Source organism: Oryzias melastigma, linkage group LG22, assembly GCF_002922805.2.
Source record: "Oryzias melastigma strain HK-1 linkage group LG22, ASM292280v2, whole genome shotgun sequence".
Classification (NCBI taxonomy): domain Eukaryota; kingdom Metazoa; phylum Chordata; class Actinopteri; order Beloniformes; family Adrianichthyidae; genus Oryzias; species Oryzias melastigma.
The window spans coordinates 17,196,484-17,219,091 of record NC_050533.1 but is presented as its reverse complement, the minus strand read 5'-3'; the positions used below and the strand labels follow the sequence as shown (position 1 = coordinate 17,219,091).

The window sequence follows — 22,608 nt, the reverse complement described above, 5'->3', positions numbered from 1 at the left end:
ACATACCACTGAGATAGCCAGATAAACAGACAGATTTTAGAGTGCTCCACTTTCCAGTGTGATGTGCAATAGGTTTGAGGATCTCTGTGCAAACAGCCTCTTTATGACAGGGAGTGAGGTGAGTGGCTTCAGACACTACAAGCAAGACAACTCATCAAACAAACATACTAAAGGCACTGAGTACACTCACTCCACTATCTGACTTTTGTTATTAGACATCTTATTGACTTTAGTGCAGGATTACAGTTTCCTATGTTCAAAAAAAGCTGTAAGATTTTAACAAATTAGTGCAAATGTTTAATTTGTGATTAAATAAATGCCTCTGTTATTTCTCATTTTTGTTTTAATAACGTTTTCAGATTTTTTTCTAGAAGTGGGACACATTGAGCATGGATTCAGTATGTCCTTTTAGCACCTTGCTAGCTTATTAACATTGCCATCTGAGTCTAATGAGTCTTGATGCTCCTCCAGCTGCAGGAGATTCTGGCAACAACTTCACTTTCTACAGTTTTCCTTCATTCATGTTGATTTACTGTTTGTCGAGCATGAAAGTTGATGACTGATGACTTTAGCGCCCTGTCACCTTTCAGATCTCTCAGCATGTCTTATCTGAAGATAAAGCGCAGAGGGTGTTAATGGCTGAAGTATATGCACGTGCACAAAGAGGTGTGTGCTGTTTGCACCAGAGAGGAACAATGCATGTACACAAAACCCTTATAAAAGTCGATATACAGACTTTTGTCACGCTCAATATACTACAAATCAATTGTAAATGCTGCAAAGCAAAAACAATCTGATAGTTCAAGCTAAATTAGCCTTGCTGTTAGAGTTTAGCCCATAAAAATGTTCTTAAATAGAGCTCAAACCAAAGATTTCAAACAAACAAAAGCAAAATATTGGCTGCATTATCAGCAAAATATATTTTAAAATACATGGCACAACAAATGATTATGCTTTTTTCACTGGCATAAGCCTCTTCTTCAATAGCCAGTTGCCTCTGACGATGTGGGCCAATCAGCATCCCTCCCTCCATCTCCATAAGCGGATATTTCGATTAAACTTTTTAAGTGTTTAACCAAATTAGCAGTCAAATGAGCAACAACATCTGCTAAGCGTTAACGTCAAAATACTTTCCTGAGACGAAACAAAAAAAGACATGACCGCAGATTCAAATGCTCAGCTTTTCTTTTCAAATCCTGGATTTAAAATGGTTCCATCCTTTGGATGACTATTGTGCCGAATAGGAAAATATCACTAACGGAATCAATATCTATTTCCATATGACATGGGCGCAAGAATAGGGCCTAAAAGCTCGTGCAGGTGATCGGACAAGGAATAGTGGTTAAGAGGTGTTTCACTGTCCTCGTTTTTTGAAAACACTCCATAGAATGATGAGCCCTGTGGTCTGCTGTTGTCCACGCCGGCTAGCTTATGAAGCAACTGCCACAACTGTCAGTCGGGAGTCTTTAAACCACATATGTCAAAGTCAAGGCCCAGGGGCCAGATCCGGCCCTCCAGGTAATTATATCCGGCCCTCCCGATCATTTTATTGTTATTAATGGCCTGATGTTATCTTCTAACTTGTATAATTTTGACAAAATATATTTTTGTGGAGAGTAAAATACTGATAGATATTTAAAGTTTAAGTTGATTTATTCTGGACTAATATTCATGCCTTTTGAATATTCATGATTGTGTTAAAAAGTTGTGGTTTCAAAGTTTTAAAATTGGCATTCTGCTAGCTTTTTGGATCAATTTGGCATTTACTAAGATTTTTTTAGGCTGTTTCAGCTACATGCTAGCTGTTTTGGCTGATTTGGGCTTTTTTTTAGTTCATTTTGGTGTTTATCAAATATTTTAGCTACATTCTAGTGGGTTTTTTTAGGCTGCTTTGAAATCCAGCTAATATCAGCTACAGTTGTTTTGGCTAATTGAGGATTTTTTTCTGTTTTTTAGGCTATTTTGAAGTTTGACTATTTTTTAGCAGCATGCTAGCTGATTTGGCTAACCTATATATATATATATATTTTTTTTTTCGGACTAATTTGGCATTTAGCAAATATTTTAGCTAGCTATCAGCTTCAGAGTTTTTTACTTTCAATGTCAGCATCTTCAGCGGCCAATTTCTGCTTACATCATTCACACTAGCATTATCTCAGGTAATGCTAAATATCTACTTCATAATTATGTTAAAAATGTACAGTTTTAAAGTTTTAAAAATGCCGTTTTAGAGTGTTCAATAAATGTTTATCCTGTTCGGCCTGCAACCCAAGGTGTTTTTTGGATTTTCGTCCAGCATGCGATTGAGTTTGACACCCCTGCTTTAAACTATCTGACTTCTACCATATCTTTAATTTAGTGTCATCTAAGCTCAGAAACCCAACATTGGATCACTGTTTTTTTTTAAATTCATCTAGAGCTGTAACATAAACACATATCACTTAAACTTCCACAAAATAATTCTAAAATGTCTTGATAAACATCTAAGGCTTAATGGAAACCCTGAGATTCCTCCTTTTTGTTCTGTTTTACTAGGGGTCTTTCCACAGTGGCAAAGTGGGCCCGGTTTGCAGCCATGTGTGACTGGGGCACTTAGTGGTCCACACTAATGACCCTAATTGGGTAAGTGGGCTCCATTTCAGGGTCAGTGAGAGACTGGCTGGCATGTGAGGAATGTGACTGGATGGCATTCACCTATTGTCTCATCCAACACTCCACGTTTGTACGCACAGCTGGCAAAACTCACCATTCGGAGAAAAAAGAGAAAATTCTCTCTAAGAACAGGATTTTCAAGCATGCATTTTATTATTTATCTTTTTTTATTTTATTTTCAAAGTTGCTCAGGCTTTTAGAAACATCCATGAAAATGCACAAAAGAAAAAAAAATCTCACACTTTTTTTTAATTAAAGGTTCAAAAGTCTTCATGTCATGGGAAACTTAACTCTCACCTAGAGGTTCCAGCTCATTCCGACTCATACTGTCTTCCATCAGTACCGCGCCGACATGCTTTGTCCCTTTGTCACACTTTTACATGTAGAAGGGCTTTGTTTCTGAAGGGAGTGGTGGGACATTTGTTGGTACTGCTCTCTGAACTGGAATTAGGTCTATTGCAGCACTGCGTGGGATGATGGTTTAAAAGAAATACCGTCCTAGACTCAGAGTCTAGCTGCATCTGCTCGGGTATAATATTATCAATTAATCAGCTGTTTGATGTGGCTGCTGTGGTGTTTAAGCTCCACACCCTGAAAACTGTAATGAATGAAGTCATTGTTGGAAGCTCAGCATGCAAATTCAGCAAAAGGAATGTTCAAACTTTTTTAGTTTTTTACTCTTAGAAAAAATAGAAAGGAAAAAAAGTTAGGAATGTTCTAATTTCTTTTTTTTTTCTTTTTTGGATACAAGTGATATGTCTGCACGACTGCTTGATCTATAATCTCATCTCCACTACTTACCATTCTTAGGGTTACACACTTCTCATACAGATGGGTTGATTTACAATTTCAGATTTTTCTTTTTCCAAGTTAAATCACTGATAAAATGTCACATCTGCCATCTGAGTTTTATAATTCTAGTGCAGTCATGAATAACAGGCGATCAAGCTTCGGTTTTGATGGTAAAATTCATACTCTGATCTTTAGCGGGACTAAAACTACGGTGACTCAGTCTTCCGATAAACAAAGACGAATGACACACAGCACTGCGTCAGTATTTATTTAACAAAAGCTGAACTAAAATGCCAAAGCCAAGTGAGGAAAGACTTGGTACGACCCACAATTCACCAGTTTGTAGATCTACATGTAGCAGCAATTGTTATTATGTAAAGTCGTTGTCCTGTAGATTACAAGCAAGTGTTTTTGCAAAGCTTTTTGCTTATTCCACATTTGTTAATTTACTTTATAATCATCTTTTTTTGTCTTTTGAGTTTCCCAGTTCCATGAGTCAGTTTCAGTTAAACCTAGTTTATTGTTTGTGCAGTATCTGTGGGGGGGGATCCTGGAGCTGTGAAATGAGACCATCATCACCCTGATAAGAAGTGTTTATGATTTATTTATTGTTTTTTTTTTGTTTCAAAGCTCTCTACAGTAGCTAAGTCCAGCAAACCTGGTTCAAATGGGTGCAGAGAAAGTGTTCTTACTTTAACAAATGAGCAGGCAAAGCCACTTAAAAATGCCCTGCAGTTACAACGGCTTAAAAGAGGGGGGTAGTTTCTGAAACGAGCTCGGACCATGATGGAAGGGAAGCACAAAATTACCACCTAGTCCTCTGACTATTATATATTTAGAATAGTTCACACTTAAATTGAAAATCAAAACTTGTTTGTCCTTCACCAGAATTCAAGTGAACACGTGAAAAACAAAGATGACTGTCCAAGTGAACCAAACAAGCTAATGTAAAAGAGCCTCAGTCAACTCTAAAGGAGCCATTCAGGTTGATTTCTCACTGACTACAACCCAGTAGGAGCCACAAAGTCTTCCTTCACCCTTAAAAAAATAAGACACTGATTTGTATTTATGCTAATGTTACTAGTATGATAAACATAAATTAACTGTTGTTCATTTTGTATGTATAAAACACAAAAATTTAAAGAAAATAGCCTTTTTTAAACTTTTGACAGAAGTTCTTTTCAAAATAAAAGTCACCCTGTTACATATAATCATCTCAGTGCAGCAAAAGTAGTAGTAGCAAGTGTAATGTCAACAGGGATTAAATAAAAATAGTTAAATTCACAGTTTTAAATCTAACAAACCAAAATGAAATTCGAGCTAATTAAGTAATCCCTGTCATGTTTTTCGAACGCCCTTAAAATTCTTTCATTTTTTCAAAAATAGACTACTCGCTTAATAATCTGGTGCACCTTAATACTGGTTGTGCTTATTGACGTCTATTGAATTTTTTGGTAGTACAGGACATAATGGACAAAGTGTTGTAGTTCAGCTTGTGATACACACTGTCCTTCAACTGTTTGTAAATAGGTTAAAGTTTGAGTTATATAACCTTTTTTCCACTTTACTACTTTCTCAGTTCTTACTATACAGTTCCTTTTAACATTTAGAAACTTTTTTTTTTCCTTTAAATTAACAGCCACAATGGAGGAGTAAAAGAGCCACATGTGGCTCTGGAGCCGCAGGTTGCAGACCTAATACATAAGTGGTGATGTCTATGACTTAATTTTAGATGTGCAACTATAAAAAGAGAAACCTTTTATCAATACATGCAAAGTGGCACATAGAAAATCAGGGTTCAATTCCCTGGGGAATGTAACCTAACCTTAATGTAACCTCACTTGATTTAAAGAAAAAAAATGATTTAGGGTTATATAAAATCTTTTGATCAACTGAAAATGACTAAAATATGAAGTGATTCGTGGCACCTGGTGCTCATGCCATGTTTTATTTCATGGACACAACAATGAGCTGCATGTCTCAGTGCCTCTGTGCTGCTAGCTTTCAGTAGAGCCATGTGTCATGTTTTGTTGCTGCTGTCAGGTTGCATTCACCTGATTTGATTATTGAATAGAGACGCTTTTCTTTTAATGTGCTGATCTGAACAGTTAGAATACAAGGCAGGCGTAGTTTTGTTTTTGCATGGTTGTTGTAATCTTTTACTATTGTTACAATTGGGAAAAAAATAAGGAGTTGTTTAAATATTCTGAAATATTGCTTCTTTTTAATCAAGGTTTATGATAAAATGTAAAAAGCTCTCCGTTGATGTGCTTCTGTCTGCCACCTGCTTCACTTCCCTGCAGTCCAATCATTGCAGACTCAGCTATACAATGAATAGGTAGGTGTGCACATAAATAAAACCCTAATGCAGATAAATTCAAAGTTAAAAGATTCCAAAAAAATGTTTGCATGATTAGTTTTTCTTTTGAATGACCATGCCTTGATGGAACAGAGTTGCTTCACTGCAGCAAGTGACATGCACGGTTGTTTGCCACATGCAATCAGGCGTGTGTGTATAAGTGATGGCCTGGAGGTGAACTCTTGGAAACACCTTGTTTGGAAGGAAAAGAAAAGGGAAAGGCAGAGAAAGATGGAGGAAAGCAGGTGTGGTCTTCGCAGTGACTCAGCCCAGCTCTGCTGACTGACAAATCAAGCGGCACTTAACACAAACGGCTCCAAATGCATTGGCTCCTTCCACCGCACAGGTGGTCTTTGTTTCACACACGCATGCACACACACACATATGCAACAGACAAGTCTCTGACACTTTACGGATGATTGCTTTCTGCAGTAAATACTTTAAATAGGTAAATATTTCTGATCTGATCCAATTGTTGCATAAATCTTGCACAAAAAATAAATATTCGGCATGATTTTATTGCTTCCTCGTGCCCCGTATGTGACCTAACGGTTGCAACACAACATGCCAGGATCTGACCTCATCCATACACAGCGCTGACACTTGATTGATGGGTTCTGAGGTGAACCCTGTGTGTCTGTCCCAGGTCAGTCTTTTTGTGCTGATCCTTAAAGGGGAGTGGTCAAGTTGTCCGCACTAAATTGATGACGCTTCCTGGAAGTTAAATCGAGAGCCACACGTTATTATGAGGCTCTTTATGTACGGCATTCCTGCCCTCACTCACAACACAAAGAGAAACCACTTTGGGCTGTCAGTCACAGCTCTAAGTTTACCTTGATACCTTTGGCATGTTATCAAACTTTAATCTATAATAGGTGTGTTTGCAAAGCAAAGAATCCCGAAGAATGATCTATTTGCTTGTTTCTTAGGTCTTGTTTAAATGAATGAATTACATCAACTCTTTCTGTATTTGTTTGTAAACATCAGGAGATGATGTTCTGAGCAAATTTACTCTCGTGCGTGGTCACAGTGGTGCTGAGGCAGCTCTAATTCTGTTCCAACCACTTTCATGCTTACTATCATTTGATGAAAACAACATTTTTTTTTTCAGAAATTCGTAACATTGAGGACTAGCTTATTGTAAAAATAAACTATTTTTAGATTAGGAGTCTGCATCATTTTAATATTGAGTACTCTTGCAGGCTAACTCGCCGCAGCTCCATCAGCTGTGCTTTTCTGCAGCAGTGCAGAAGTGCATTCGCTTCCACATTATTGCAAAATTCATATTCCCCCGCACTCGGTTTTGCAGCCTCACGCTGATAGCATTGCTGAAATTGGGTAAATGTGCAGTCATGCTCGGCGTGTTAAACATCCTCCGATCAGACGTGCAACCTGCCTGCCTGCCTGTCTGCCTCTCTGTCTGTAGTCCAACTCTGGAGACAGGGATTAGAAGCCTTGAAGGACCGACTGTATGGATGGTGTATGAATAACTTGGAGAGAGGTGACAGACGGGACAGATCGCGTCTCATCACCAGTAAAGCCTCGGGACTCCCATAGGGGACCAATGCATCACACAGAGAGCCACATAAAGGGCCGCCGCAGACGTAGGCCTGGTCAAGGCCTAAGCTATAGAAGCCCTGACATCTGGCTTTCTTCTATGCTTCATCGCCAACCTGCTACCCCAGTCTGGCAGCTATATGCACTTCATTATTGTGCCTTAATGCGCTTTTGAATCCCAGTCCAAATTAAGTCCTGATATGTCTTTTTATTGCCAATGTAATTTCTCGGATATCAAATCATATCCCATACAATAAATCCAGACGCAATATAGGATATTAGCTGTATGGGGGTTTTTGCAGCGCATTGAAGTGCAAATGTGCTATGTGTGTTGCATTTTGGCCAATAAACTGTAAAGATAAAATTATGTTGAGACAATAAAGGCAGGCTCAATCGTTTTGAGGGGAAGATACACAGCAGGTGGTACGAAAAGCTCTGACAGAACCCCTGATTTGTGCAGAATTGTGTTGCTTAAAGGATATGGCCACCAGATGCCCATTTGGATGAAAATCTAGGTTTCAGTCTAATCTGTTGTTATAGGAAGCCAAAAATGTGTCAGCTTTATGTGCAATTCTGAAAACTTTGCCGTTAACCCTGTTCCTGAGGGTTCTTTTTAACTTTACTCAATGAAAAATAATGTGCAGTTTTTTATTGCAATTGCATTTTATTAGTGTTATTAGAAAATATCAAGCTATATTGGGGTTTTTTTTGGAGTCTGTCTCGCCTTTGTGCTTGGTGTGCAGGATTTCAGCAGTCCTAGACATGCAGCCATAGATGGCAGTGTTTTGCCTTATTTTTCACAGCTCTCTCAGCTCTGAGGCTGAGCAGACATCAGATGCTGTTTCTGTGGAGGACATGTTTCTGATCGTAAAATATATTTCACTTTTTATCAAAGGTTTTTGACTTTTAATTAAAAAAATATTTTAGAAAAGCAAAATATTACAATTTTAAAGACATCAAAATTACATAAATATATAGAGAATAAAAAAATAACGTGATTTTTTTTTCTTTTGCATTTTTAAAATCTACAATAGATTTTATGCTTAATGCGTCAAATTTGCCTTGTTTATTTTTATTCTTACACTGCTGCAGTGTCATTTCTGAAAAATATGGACTCAGCCATTGACTTTCCAGTTTTTTTCTTTATTGCAAACAAAAACAGAAATAAGATTAAGAAAAAAAACTTAAAGTTTAAAATGCATGATGCTATAAGTATTCATATTTTCTTTGTTTATTATTATTTTTATATCTAAAGAACATATTCGATTTATATCATTTAAAAAAGTTTACATCCAAATATTATATTTAAAAAAGTAAATAAGAGCAAAACTGGAGCGTGTGTGAGCTCTTTTCTGGTGTTAACTTTTAATATAATTTCTTTTGTCCGCTTTTTTTTTTTTCTTAATAGAATAAACAGTAAATTTCCTCCAGCTTTTTTGCAACTGGTCCAAGGACGACTTTAGATTCTACCGAAATCATAAATTGACACTTGAGATAAACAGAATGTTTACTCTCCCCGTGTGAGCTGAGGCTGATATGTAAATGCAGCCTTATTCTTTCATCAAATTTGCATTTACCCTCTTAACCAAACACTACAGGGCTCCAATTCAAACAGCACTAATGATGGCTGGCCCTTTATGACCGATTGCCGTATCGGCAAAAAAGGGGAAGAGCAATTTAGCCTGATATCAAAGGAGTAAAGCATAGTAGCTATCTGTGAGTGGTTGACAATAATTGGATCAACTTTGCTGAGAAATGGATGTTTTGATGCTCTAGTGGTTGACTGGCAAACGGCGGGATTTTTCGCCTATTTATCATTCCCCTTTTATCAGCTGCTGCCAGACCTTTCCACGGCCGCCATTCCAGCGCCGGCTAATCAAACAACTTTTTAATAAGACTAAACGGCGTCTCTACCGCCAGAGAAAAGAACAGGGATTCAGAAAAAAAGGCTAGGAGAATCTTGGGATGAATATCAAGTAACACTTGTGACATGGTGTTTTGCTGCGATCAGAAGTTTGACACAGTATCAAGAACAATCAGCTGACTTTGCTGCTTTTGGATCTGTTGGAGCTGTGACTCACAGGGCCACAGCCTCTTCTAACTGGGCTCCAGCTTGCCAAGAAGAAACAATTCAAGTTTTTTTTTTTTTTCTGTTTATGCAGAAAGCTTTCACAGAGGCTTTCCTCGCTGCAGCTGAATGAGCACCTTTGCTGAATGGAAGGGATGCATTAGTCTGGTGACGAGTTCATATAATCATTGAAAATGATTTCTAAAGAGGAAAAACGTTTAAAGAGAAACGATGCTCCTTACGGTCCATTGTCGTCTGGGCAGGCAGCGTTACAGTGAGAAGGTCAAAGTGCTTTCAAAAGCGAGACTTTCCCTCCTTCCCTGGCTGATAAAATTGATGTCTAGCAGCCCACTGCAAGCTCACCAGCTGCTGCTTGTCCATGTGGCCATAGAGAAGTTAACAAGCTCAAAACAAAACAAGTGACAAAATGCAACAAAGGACAGGGGGGGGTGAGCAGGACTGCCTTTAAGGAGGATTCCCCCCGTTGGTCGCCTACCACCAAAGGAAGGCAGGGCAGAAAAGGAGACCTTGATTCGAGTCCCTGCTAGGAAACTGAGGGTCCCATGTTTGGAATGTGCCTCTGATATCCCACCCTGCACATCCACTGGCCAGGGGTCACGCAATTCATCTTTTTTCCTCAACGTTCCATCTATGTATTTCCTTTCCATGACCAAAAACAGGGTTGTCCTTGGAAAAAGGAGCAACCAACTCATAGTATGAGTGTGCCTGTCAAATTGCTATCTAATTGTTGCAGGGCTGCAGGGGGAGCTGATATCTGCTTTTCTCCCGCCGCCGGCTGCCGGCCCTACCGTTCACAAAGCCAGGGATGCCACACACATTCTGTTTGTTCTACATGAGCAAACAGATTGTAAACTGGCTGATAATTTTTGTACTGACAATGTCATTTACGGCTGTCAGCCTTTTGTCTGCTCTGTTTGCTTTATTCAAATATGAACCGAGTGGACCTCCCCTCCACCGCTCACTTCTGCATTAAAATCACATCAATTCACTTCCATTTTGTCTTATCTGAAATTCATTGGAGGCAATCACTTGGTTGAATGCACTGCTGTTGCCATGGAGACCAAAGGTCCCGTGTGGACTTCAGAAGGATTAGGAACTTGTAAGATTTAAGTCTTGAAGTACACAGTGGCTTTGTTGTGTTTCTCTTTGATTTGATGAGGAGGAATTTGCCTTTTTTTAACTTTGGACTGAGGTGAAATAAATCTGTATGTATATTAGCATCTTCTGGCCAGATGATAAATATTCATCCACTCCCCTTTCACTCTGATTTATCTCTACATTTTCCAGTCTCTTCAAAAGCCACTTCTATGGTTATTTGCCTGACCCTGATCTGCATTCATATGGCACGGAGATCCCAGCCGTGAACCCCTTCTAAAAGTGACGTTTTATTTCGGTGTCGTGGCACTTTCATTTGTCAAGCAGCCATCTTTGTGCCGCAGCTATGACAGTCCAAGTGGCATGCAGTGCCTGGGTGCCCCGATGGCACCTCTCAGCCCCGGCGACGGACAATGCCTCCAGCTCACCGAAACGAGGACGGGTGCTCACTGGACGCTCGCCTCCCGGGGCATCACGCCCCATTCCCGAGGCATCTCCCCCCCTCTTTGTTTGCCAAGGTCAGGGCACAAAGTGCTGAGTTATTCACATCAAACTGTCTGGCTTGAAGCAGCCGCAGATGTTACTGTTTTTGTGTTTGGTTTTGTCTCCTCTTTTTGTGTCTTCTGTCTCCCCTACATCTTGTCGTTCCTGGCTGCCAGTGCTTGACGCGTTAGTTTTAAAAACACACACAAAAAAAAAACTTTGCCCATGAAAAAGAAACTCACGCTTTGACTCCTGCACCTTGAAAGAGTAGTTTTTTTCTCTTTACAACCAAAACTACAAAGTAAACAAATTGAACTAAATGGATTCATTTTTAGTTTTGTCAGGCAGTTTGTGCACAACAGTGAGACACTTTCTTTTTGTCTCCTTCCCCATCAATTCTAACCTTTATTAGGCCTCCTCGCATTGTGAACCATGACATGCAGTCTGCCGGCTTTCACGCGCTTCAAATATACTGTCTTACAACACTTACAAAGAACAAGATCTGTTTGGAATACTTTGTACATTTTAACTAACAAAACATTTGTCTAGATAAAACCTGAATAACGTTGCAAAAAAAAAAAGCCTTTTGAATGTATGTAGTAATTTGCATCTCATTTCCTTATTGAGCTGCTCTGTATGCACTGGCCAGTCTGGCTGTTGCTGCGACAGCTCTAAGAATCACAAGGATTCCTAAATATTTATTCTTAAAGAATGCTTACTATGAACCTAAGCTTTTATTTAGACCTTTTACGATCATAGTCTATCATTTTAAATAAATTCTGAGGGTGTTCCATGAAGCGCTTCATCAGTAATTTTTTAGTGCTGCTTCAACATTCTGTGAAATTTGAGAGGTAAACAAAGTTCTCTCTGCTGGCACGGTGTCACCTGGAGCATCTAAACAATCAATGCACATTTGCAACTTGGTATTTACCTGCTGTTGACATCAATGGCAGCCCTTTAAATTAAGGTCAGTTTGTCAGATATTGCATGACATTATACTTGGCATTTTGGAAGGATAACTAGAGGTTGAATATAAAGCAAAGGCCTCTATTTTACTTTCAGCTTCCCATGTCCCTAAAAAACAAAAAAGGATTTGCGACTTGTATTATTTTTGAAGAACTCATAATCATTGTGGAGGGAAGAATCTGGTAAATAGTAAATGTCTTCCTGTATTAAACGTTTACACTGCTTGTTTCTGTCATTACCAAGACATTTGTCAGCCTGGACCACTGCAGATCTCACAAAGATTCGCCTCTGAAAAAAGGTTTTTGGCGAGTCTTGTTGCTGCCTGTCGAGACATTATTTCATCTATGGAAGGAGGATTATTGTCAAATACCAGTCCCTGTTTGAACAAAAGAAGCTGATGATGGCAAATTATGCTTGGGCTGTTTCTGTTGGGAAAAAGTGGAGAAAGCTCTAAGGTCTAACACGGTGGTCTCCATTTCTTCATAATGATATATTCACTTGCAGTTTAGAAGATTACAGAAGGGAGCGATCAAAGTTAGAAAAAAATGGACACAACTGAGAGCATAAAGATCGAAATAAACATGATAGAAAAACGATGACATTTTAGTCAAGGACACATCTCAGTTGTTCGTTGAGCGCCTTTATTGTGCCAAGAGAGAATGGGAAATCAATGGGACTGACTTGTCCAAGCCAGTGTACCTATAGGCTGACTGAGGTCACAGACAGGAAAGATCTGGCTCAGCAGAGTAAACAGAAAACTTTGGAAGGTCCTCTGGGACGTTTTTATCTAAATGCAGATATGTTGCATCGATATTGCCTGTTAGCCATATTCCCCTTCCACATTAGCAAATGCTGCCTAGAGAACTTCGTCTTCAAATGTAAAATGCGCCCATGTAGATCAAAGATTCAGATGTGACAATGCGTCTGGTCTGATCAGCTTTATCTTCTCTGTCTTGTTGCCCCTCCGCGGCTGCTGCTAGCCGCTGCACTGTTGGCCGTGCTATTGATCTCATTGTGGCTAAAGACACTTCATGTACCCTGAAAGACTGCAACACAAAGCGGTGACATTGATAGGGCCACACCGAGGTGGGTCTTTTTGTTCCTGCCTGTGTGTGGGAGTCGGGCTAAGAATTGGGGGTGGGAGCTGCACCGAGCACACAGACAACATTTAAACGTAAAGCTTAGGAGTTAGCTGAAACATTTTTGTCCTTTTTTTTTAATCACTTAAAATTTTACTTTGTTATCATCTTTGAAAAAAACTATCCATTTGGCGTTTTAGTAGACACGAAAACAGAAACAGTCAGCCGAGGTTAGCTTTCAGTGTCGGTGATGATTGTACATTTTGTTAAGACTGCGGAGTTAAACCTGTCTTTGTACACCTTCTGAAAGGGAAAGTCAGCTTGCAAAGCGATGCTTGTCGACAGGGCTGCCTTCCATCGTCAAACACAAGCAGCCTGCATGTTGCCGCATGAGACTCTCGCCTGCACATCTGGACTTTATTTTTGTAGCTAAGGAGTATCTAAACAGAACTGAATCCGAAAAGGGTTTTGTTGTCTTACGGCCAGGTGGAAGGGATGTCAGCCGCTGCATGAGGAATTTTTGCTGCGGTTTTCTTATATCTGTTTTTCCTGCATTCCGTGCGAGACACCTCGCTGTCGATAGAGGGCACTTGCTCTTATTGTTTTTCTAACTTCATTTTGATAAGATTGGGAGCCTCGAGTACGTTTCTTCACACGTAGGAGCTGCATTGTGCTGTTGTGAAAGAGCCGTGGCCACCCAGATTGGCAGGGGTTGCTTGGGATGACTTTGCAGGCAGGGCGTGACTGATGTGCCTCCCAGAGGAGAACATCAACTTCCGAAAAGGCAAGTGGGTAATTGATTTGGACGCATTGTTAATAGCTCGTGTCTAATTGAGCCTTTCAACAAGTGCCCAAAAAGAAATCTGCAATGGCAGAAAGGTTCTATCCCAGCGGGGGTAACTCAGCAACATGATTTATCTGTCAATTAATAAAGATTTTAAATGGGAAGGAACTGGTTCCTTTTTAAAACTGAAACTCTAAGAAGTACAATCATATCCATTTATCTATTTTTTTCTAGTAGAAAGTATGAAGATTTCTAAGGTATTTTTCTATCTATATTTTAAATTAAGCCTATAAAACTTTTTGTACTTTCAACAGTCACTTGTTACCGTTCTATTTTCTTAATTTTGTCAAGTTCTGACACAGCCTTTTTCTTTTTCCTACAGACTTCCAGTGGCATCCTTCCCAGTATACGATTTCCTGGCATTGCTATCCTTAATTAGATCATAATGCTGATGTGTTGCCCCTATTAGCATTGAATGGGCTTTGATCAACTCGAATTATCAGATTACAGTGATAGCCCACCTTTGGATTAGGACAAAATCTACGCTCATTGTGCTATCTTGCTGGGAATAAAGAAGGGGGTGTTGGTGGTTTGAGGATTAAGCCTGATACCTCCTTTGTATGCGGGAAATAGCACTTTATCAGGGAGGGCTGTGTCGAGCCGCAGGTTGTGGCAGCTAGAAGGGGGCCTGGCGCTTCTCTTTCAGGGGATGCAGTCTTCTGTACACTGGCCTCTTTTCCAGTCTCCTGCTCTCTTTTGTGGAGGCCCAGTGACCAGCAAGGATCACAAGGGGATGACAAACCCCAGTCTGGCCTGTTTACCCAGGGAAATAATCACTAATTTTGGAATAATCACGCCTCCTGCTGACCAAGACTAATTGAACGGTTGCACGCCATAGAGGCGGTGGGCTAGCATCGCATTGCGCCCATCTTGTCAATGGTGTTTGGCCAAGCAGCTCAGAGTGATTGATGCCCTTGGAGATGTGAACACACAGAGGTGGAGCAGCCAAATATAGAGACATAATTAGTCATGAATATGCCTCCCTACCCCTGCTGTGATGATCCGGAGATTTTAGGATTGAGGAATGTTGGATTACCCATCAGCGTTATTTAGATAAGTTGGCTCCATTGTTGCAGCCACGAATAGTCTCAAGAAATATGTGACCCTCCTAGACCCCATCTTGAATTTTAAGTTTCATACATAGTGACCACCTATTCATAACCAATAAGAGCACTTGCATCTTTTCACTATATTGTGATGTTTTAGTCTTTTTGCCAGCTTTAGAGAAGAAAGACGCGTCCCTTGCCAATAAATGGGTTGGCCTTGTTGACACTCATCCCCTGCGTGAGCCCTCCCTGATCACCCCAAACATCTACAAGCGGAGATTCCAAGAAAGAGGATTTAGGGAACTTTACATCTTCCCTCTGCTGATAGACGAGGTATCAATTCATCTCCCCTCAGTTATTTTACCATTGATCTAATTCACTGGAATTGAAAAGGATGCTTTGAAAGAATTAATGGAAATTTTAAATCCATCTTTTCTCACTGACAACCCTTCCCTTTTTTAGACGCAGCTTAATGCAACAAAGGAGGCCGATGCATCTGCTTCGTGTTTTGTCTGGTTCTTTTAAGAAGACTGAATGCTCTGGGGTTTGGATTGTAGGAAAGTAATACTGATGATTGGAACACAAATAAAAATTTATAAAGTGTAATTTTAGGTTTGGAAGAACTCCTACTACTGACTTGTAGGAACATTTTTAATTGGTTTTGAACAAATTCTGCATTAGTTCATAAGAAATAATCATCAGAATGCATAAAAATATGAAAAAAAACAATGTTTTACACATCAGAATAGGGCTTTTTCAATGAAAAAATGTAAAAAGAAAATAAACTGGCTGATGTCTGGACCACTAACACTGCAATTGTTCCCACGCGTAAGAACACAGATATCATAAAACTGAATGGTTGATATCAAGGTTCCCATCTGCTGTCAGATCAATATTTTGTCCAAGCCTTGTAGGCTTGTCTGTTTACCCTAGGCACCTGTGCCTAGCATACCAACCCAGTGCAATGTTTGAGCATGTGACTGTGTAATAATGGCAGATAGAGGAACTAATAGCCACAGCAATATCTGTAGCCTGACCCAGTGCGCCTCTCCCTAATTGATCTATAGATTAACATCAGACACATCAGTCAAGGGTTAACCTTTTCCGTTAGCTGGACTGTCTTTGCTGTGGATTATCAAGCAATTGGGAGGCTGACACTCCTGGTGTTAAAGAGGCTATTCGCTCTTTTATTTTTAAATGCATTTATAAAAGAAGGTGTTACCACAACTACTTAAATGAAAATGTTTATATACAGCATAAATGTCAATCTGAATATATTTAATTGTAATGGGTTATTCTTGTACGCTCAATTTTTTATTTTAATTCATAGAAAATGTTTGATTTTGGCCAAAGAATCTTCCTCCATCCTTCTTGCAAAGTCTGTTTCAGCAGCGCAGACGCGGCGAGGTCAGGCCAGCTCAGTCCCTGCTGGCCCCACAGCTCCCTTGCCGTATATGTACACTTGGTCTGGCTATGTAAACTTTGACATGTGGGTGTCAATCTCTCCCATATTTACCATAGGCTTTATCAGACCGTGATTAGTTTTCCGAGCAAATTTGGAGGTAAAAAGAAAAACACCACTAGCAGTATGTAAGCCAACACTGCGTGTGCCACTGTTGGGCACTGCATATTTACAAGGGTCCTGCTTGTTTTGCTAAGGCTTTCTCTGTAGGTACATGTCAACTGAGGGCTTTCAGAAGAAGCAGGGGTTTATCAACAAGGAAGAAAGGATGCATGTGCCGGTTGCCCGTGCCGGCAGGTTCATATTTGTTAGCTGTGCTGTTCCTCCACTAGCACTGTAAATACTTAAAAGGTGGTTTATGTCAACAATAGGATTTCATTCTCAATATCATTAACTGGCTTCTCCAGACCTAAGAAAGTTTGACAGTCTTGATATGAGTGAAACGGTGTATCGAAGCTTTGCAGATGTTATGTCAATTCAATGCACTGGCAGAACGATTGGGCAAAACATCCTATAAGATTGAACTTGATAGGCTTATATTTGTGGACACTGGTCAATGACATACGACGGCCCTAAGTGTTTGCCTCAAACAAATGGTCCCCACTAAACGTGTACTCAAGCCAGAGTAAATTTGATTGTGGTGAATGGAGAGAGGAGGGGTGACTCGGCCATTCCTGTAAACACTGGAGAAAGAGAAACATTTGCTATGACACGGATAAAGCAAAGATGATAATGGCATGCAAATGTTGGCAGATGCAACAAAGCGGTTTGCTTTTACAGACCTTGAAGAGTCCTCGTGGAATAATGACACAGACTTCAGATGGTCAACAAGCACTACTATATACTGCTGTTCATTCACAATGTTCCAGACACTTTTCAAATCATGTGAATCCCACTCATTTAAAGTACAGGGGGTTACGTTGCAGATCTATGTGATAATATGCCGGTGAACACTCCTCCTTCCGCTCCACCTAATCCAAAGGCAACTCTCTTGATCCATGTACAATCTCCCAACCATTGACACAGATCTAATCAAAAGTTATTAATGTTAAAGTTGAACTTCTTCATTCCCATGTTACCATCCAGCCTCAACCAATCTTGTTCCACGGTCTATGGTGTCATGGTAACCGTGGGAACGCTTGATCTCTGTTTAATAAACGTGGTTGGACCAGAGTGAGCCTCCCATATTGACCACTCAAGAAGAGATTAAATGCTGGTGACATTTCTGAGGTGGAATTTGCAATTTCCACAAATATGAGGGCGTCCTCGAGCCCGGCATGACAGCACATAAAATCAATACAAATAACCTGAATCCCTAATACCTTGATCCCTGTTAGTGGAGGGATGCATTACAACTAAGACACTGAAGAGTGGGAGACACAGCTCTCTATAACCCCTCTCCACAGGCACCACCAAGCTCTCGGCTGATTCCTATTGACTGCCTCCAGGCCAATCGCAGGTGCAATAACAATACGGGGGAATACTGGCACAATTCTTTAATGTCAGACACACTTGCACAAATGCATATCTTCCAACATCTATGAATTCAGAAATAAAACAAAATCTTTTAAGATTAAAAAATGACGATGATGCATGAGTAAAATAGAAACATCTAAGAAGTTCAGCTTAAAAAATAACTTCTTTAGAAAGAATTATTACTAATTGGTACTCTAGCTGCTCTTAGTTGTGATTTTTACATAACAAACCATTTGTTTACAATTCAATATTTATTTAAAGGCCCTCTCTAATCATCATAGTTTCTGCAGAATCAAAGTCGTTCATTCAAAATTCCTCTCTGAGTTATGGGTAGGACCATTGGCGTGCAGGAAGTCCTCCCCCACTTCCCATCATCCATCACATCTCTAACCTAACATTACCCATGTAACAAAATGATGACCAATATCACAGCAATCCAGCCATACAGTTCTGAGCCAGATGTTGTCTCAGATGAGGAAAACAAAGACGGACATGGATCTAGTTGTCTACAAGTGAATGCCTGCCAACAGTATCTTCTAGCTTAGTCCTTCAAGCTTTTACATTCTATATTTATTTAGTCTTCTCTTGATTCACAATGATTTGAACACTCAGAAATGAATTCAAGCTTAATTTTTTTTTTAATATATTTCCTCCATCCCAAGAAAAATGCAGCAAGAACATGTTAAAATACCAAAAACACGACTTTCATCGGAATGGGTCTTCAAGGTTCTCTTTGGAGGAATTTCTGCAACAGTGGGTGTGACAATTAATTGGTGGCTCCAATGAAGTAAAATGAAAGTAAAGGTTGCCCTGAAACAAGCTTTCAATCCTTCTGCATTGTGAAATGTAATTATCTTTCTGTAGAAAATACACTATGCAAATTATCTATAGGGTTTAAGTCTGGCAAGGGTCTTTAGAGTCTTTCCCATAACTGTACCAAGAAAAGCTCCTGATGTTTATAAGGAAATATTGTGAAGACTCTGTAATTACTTTGTTTTTTAACTATTTTTTTGTTATTGTTGTTGCTGTTGTTGTCTAAAATGGACATTCATATACACCAGGCATCTAACAATTAATGGACTCAATCAATGAATCATTTATTTTCCCATGATCCAAATAGATCGATATGTGTGAGGCAAGTTGTTGATCAAATTGACCATACGGATTGTTTAAAAATTAAATAAATCAATTATAATCGATTTTGGAAACTACTGTTTGGAATGAGGCTTGGTTTATTTGATTATAATGTAAAATTTCCAAATTACATCACAGCGGACAACACACATGATAGCAGCAGAAACATTTCAGTCCTTCATTTCAGTCCTAATGTGTGAACAGACTTTGGATTTTGTACATATATTAAATTTATAATTTATTATCTTGTAAGAAATACAAGGAATCTGGAAAGCTTCATCTGCACTGTTTAGTACCAGGTATTTATCTCTGACTCACACTAGTTGAATTTTTGGAAAAAGATGTCCTGGTTTGATTTTAGGTCAGTAAATTGGATCGGATCGAATCATTCAAAATCAACCAATATCTTGAATAAATGCATTAATAACCTGTTTGTAGAAGTCTTCCTTTTCTTTCTTTAGTGTTAAAAGTCTCTCTGTCACTGCCACAAATTCTTGAGTTTAGGGGTTTAGACAAGCATTTAGAAAATGATGCTAAACTATATTAAAGAATAACTGGACGGCTGCATTTGACTTGCTACCACTAATTCTATTATTCTTTATTCATGGTATCACATTCTCTGGGCTCACTAGCGCCCTCTACCAGTTAGTGTATTTTTAAAGTGTATTTTTAGCAGATATAAAGACTAAATGAGTCACAAACTGGCACAGACATATGGCGAGAAATAAGAAAATTAGGTCATTAAAAAAATAAAGCACATTTTATAAAGATAGAAAGACCAAATTAGTAAAGCGGATGCAACAGCTGCAGCTCCAGTCAGTCTGGACACAGGATAGACACGGTCATTTTCTCATGTATTTGAACAGGAAATTCATAAACTCACTACATTTTTGCCAAAGAAATGTTAAAAATCCACACAAAAGAATTAATCATAGAATAGACATGTCTAAAAATGAATATTAAATTGTTATTCTTAATTTTAAAAAGTGTATTAATTTTATTTTATCTGTTAACAGAGCTGCTGGAGCCTATCCATACTACCATTTGGAGAAGGTAGGGTATACCCGGGCAGGTCTTTTGCAGGTCCACACAACCATAAACACTCAGTCACTCGTAGGGACAATTTAGAGTCACCAATTAACCTATAAAAATGTTTCTGGACTGTGGGAGGTGTCTGGAGAGAATCTACCCAATCACAAAAGTCCACATAGAAAAAACCCAGCTGGGATTTGAACCAGGGTTTTCTTCTTCTGAGGCAACTCAGGCAAGAGTGCTAACCACTACATCACAGCCCGCAAACACACATATAAACAGTTAAAGTATATACAGTATATTGATATTCACAGAAAAAATACACATTCGTATAGTATTTACATATTTATCTACAGTTAAACATGGTTCCCAAAGCTAACTCAAACATTCCTATTGATATTCAGGCAGTGGAAGCAAAGCTATCTTTGGGAGCACATGGGCCACACCCGTTGTGAGTCATGACATCAAGTAGGATTAGTGGGCTTACCCCATACTTACACGAGGGGAGACACTGAAAAGAAAAATGGCTTTCTTTTTTTTCCCTTTTCTATGCTGTGTGTTGCAGAAGCTGAAACTGGGTGCATTTTGAGATTGTGCCGGGATGTACAGTTGCCACCAGGCATGAAACTGCTGTTTTTCTACACTAAGCCTTCGCAGGAGGGCAGGTGAAGTGATGCAGGTGGCTCCTTTATTGCCTAGAGAGCAGTTGGCCTCTCTTCAAAGAGGACGCCTGTAAATGTCACACCACTTGTAGTCCACAGAACACTCATAAACAAAAGACATACAACTGCCAGACGCAGAAGTTTACAGATGTGCCTCGATTGTGTCGAAGATTTAGAAGCTGCTATCAGTTCTCTGATCGTATACAGGTCTGTGTACATGATTAAAATATTGTTTGGTGTAATAAAACAAGCGGTCAGACTGGGCTGTGCTGCCTCATTTCCTGCTGATTGTGATGTGACTTCATTACCTTTCCATGGAGGTGATAACAGTGCACCTGCTGTCCCTGCTTCCTGTGTCTGACCACAGCCCCTCCTAGTCAGCACAGTTGTCTGCCTACAGGTGGTGGTGGTGGAGCTACTGACCCTGCAGCCGGATGCACGCCGCGGCAGCTCTATTAATGACCACGTTTAGGACTTGTGTGTACATCCTTGAAGGGCACTCTGCCTGTTTTATACACAAATTATGGCTTTCAGGGGAAGGAAGGTGTTATATTTCAGGTTTAAAAAAACATCTCTGAATATTTACAAAACAAAACGAGTTTGTAAAATTATTAGGAATTATAAGAAGATGAAATCAGATCATTTAATGCCCTTAAGTTCTAAAATGTTTTTTCATTACATCTTAGGCAGGGCAACTTGGTTTTTGTTGTATTTTCATGCACATAAGCAATTCAGATTAAAATATTAGTACCTCTGACAGTAAAATAAAATAACTAATTAACCATCTGATGCCTGAATTTATTTCCAGTTATTAAAAAAAATCACTTGTCTTTTTGCTTTTAAGTAAATACTAAATGAAGGTAATTTTTGAGCAGAAGTTGTTTTCATCAATAGGGGGTTACATAAATAAAATCTAAAACAAAAAAGCAGAAATGTCAAAGATAACAGGCAATGTGTCAAACAAAAGTAAGTAAGAAAAAATATATTAAAATTTTAATGAAAATCTTAAAAAAAATGTTTTTCCCCTAATTTTCAAATGAAGAATATAAAAATAATGCATTGAAGTCTAGACATGTGGCTTTTTTATCTCTCCATGGTGGCTCTCTGGCTGAAGAAAAATAAAATAATAGTAATTTTTTAAAGTAAGGATTACTTAATTAGCATGTATTTCATTTAGATTAGTTACATTTATAAACTGATGACTGAGGTGCACATAGATGATAATCTATAAGGGTTTTTACATCCCTGTTGACCTGAAGATGTTTTGTTTGCTCACTGCTACCTCCAGAATGAACAGATTTTTTATGCAAAGCAAAACTAAAAAAGTTTGATCTTTTATGAGCTAAAAGTGCATATCTGCAGAATAATGGTTTATAGCTGTCCAGAATTGCACTGAGATGACCCTGTTTGCCACAGAACATCTTTTTATTTTGAAAATAAGTTATTTGAGCTCCTGACAAACATAAAAAAGAAAAAGAAAAATCACATTTATAAAGATGCTACTTTCTTTTTAGATTTTAGCTTTTGTTCGTCCCAAAAAATAGACATAATTCATATTTATTATTTAAAAAAGAAGGTAATGAATGCAAATACAAATTTCTTAAAGGTGAAAGTAAGACTATGTGGCTCCTTCTAGGTTTTGATCAGTAGAAAACGAGTCCAAATGGCTCTTTTACTGTTACAGGTTTATTGTCATAGAGTAATATCAACTGTAGCATTAAACATGCATATATTGTTTAACAACTTTATTTTTTATTAAGTTTTTAAATGCACTGTCAGACATCTCTCTATCATATTAAAATTTATTTTGACTTAGGAATAAAGCGACAATTAATTAATTTTGCATACTAACTAAAGTTTGAAAAGTTCTGAAATGCAAA

At 38.8% G+C, this 22,608-nt stretch overlaps 1 long non-coding RNA gene across 2 annotated transcripts in view; it reads left to right on the top strand.

Annotated features, from left to right (window-relative positions):
• Nucleotides 1-1,239: 1,239 nt before the first annotated feature.
• LOC112145753 overlaps nucleotides 1,240-22,608 on the top strand; it is a 23,059-nt gene continuing 1,690 nt past the window's right edge. Inside the window, exons 1-4 of one of the 2 annotated variants that reach the window (XR_002919131.2) lie at nucleotides 1,240-1,518; nucleotides 2,536-2,622; nucleotides 20,051-20,087; nucleotides 20,632-21,005. This is a non-coding gene — a long non-coding RNA (uncharacterized LOC112145753). Of the gene's footprint in view, nucleotides 1,519-2,535; nucleotides 2,623-20,050; nucleotides 20,088-20,631; nucleotides 21,006-22,608 lie in introns of those variants that run through there. The other variant, XR_002919132.2, reaches the window with a different exon arrangement.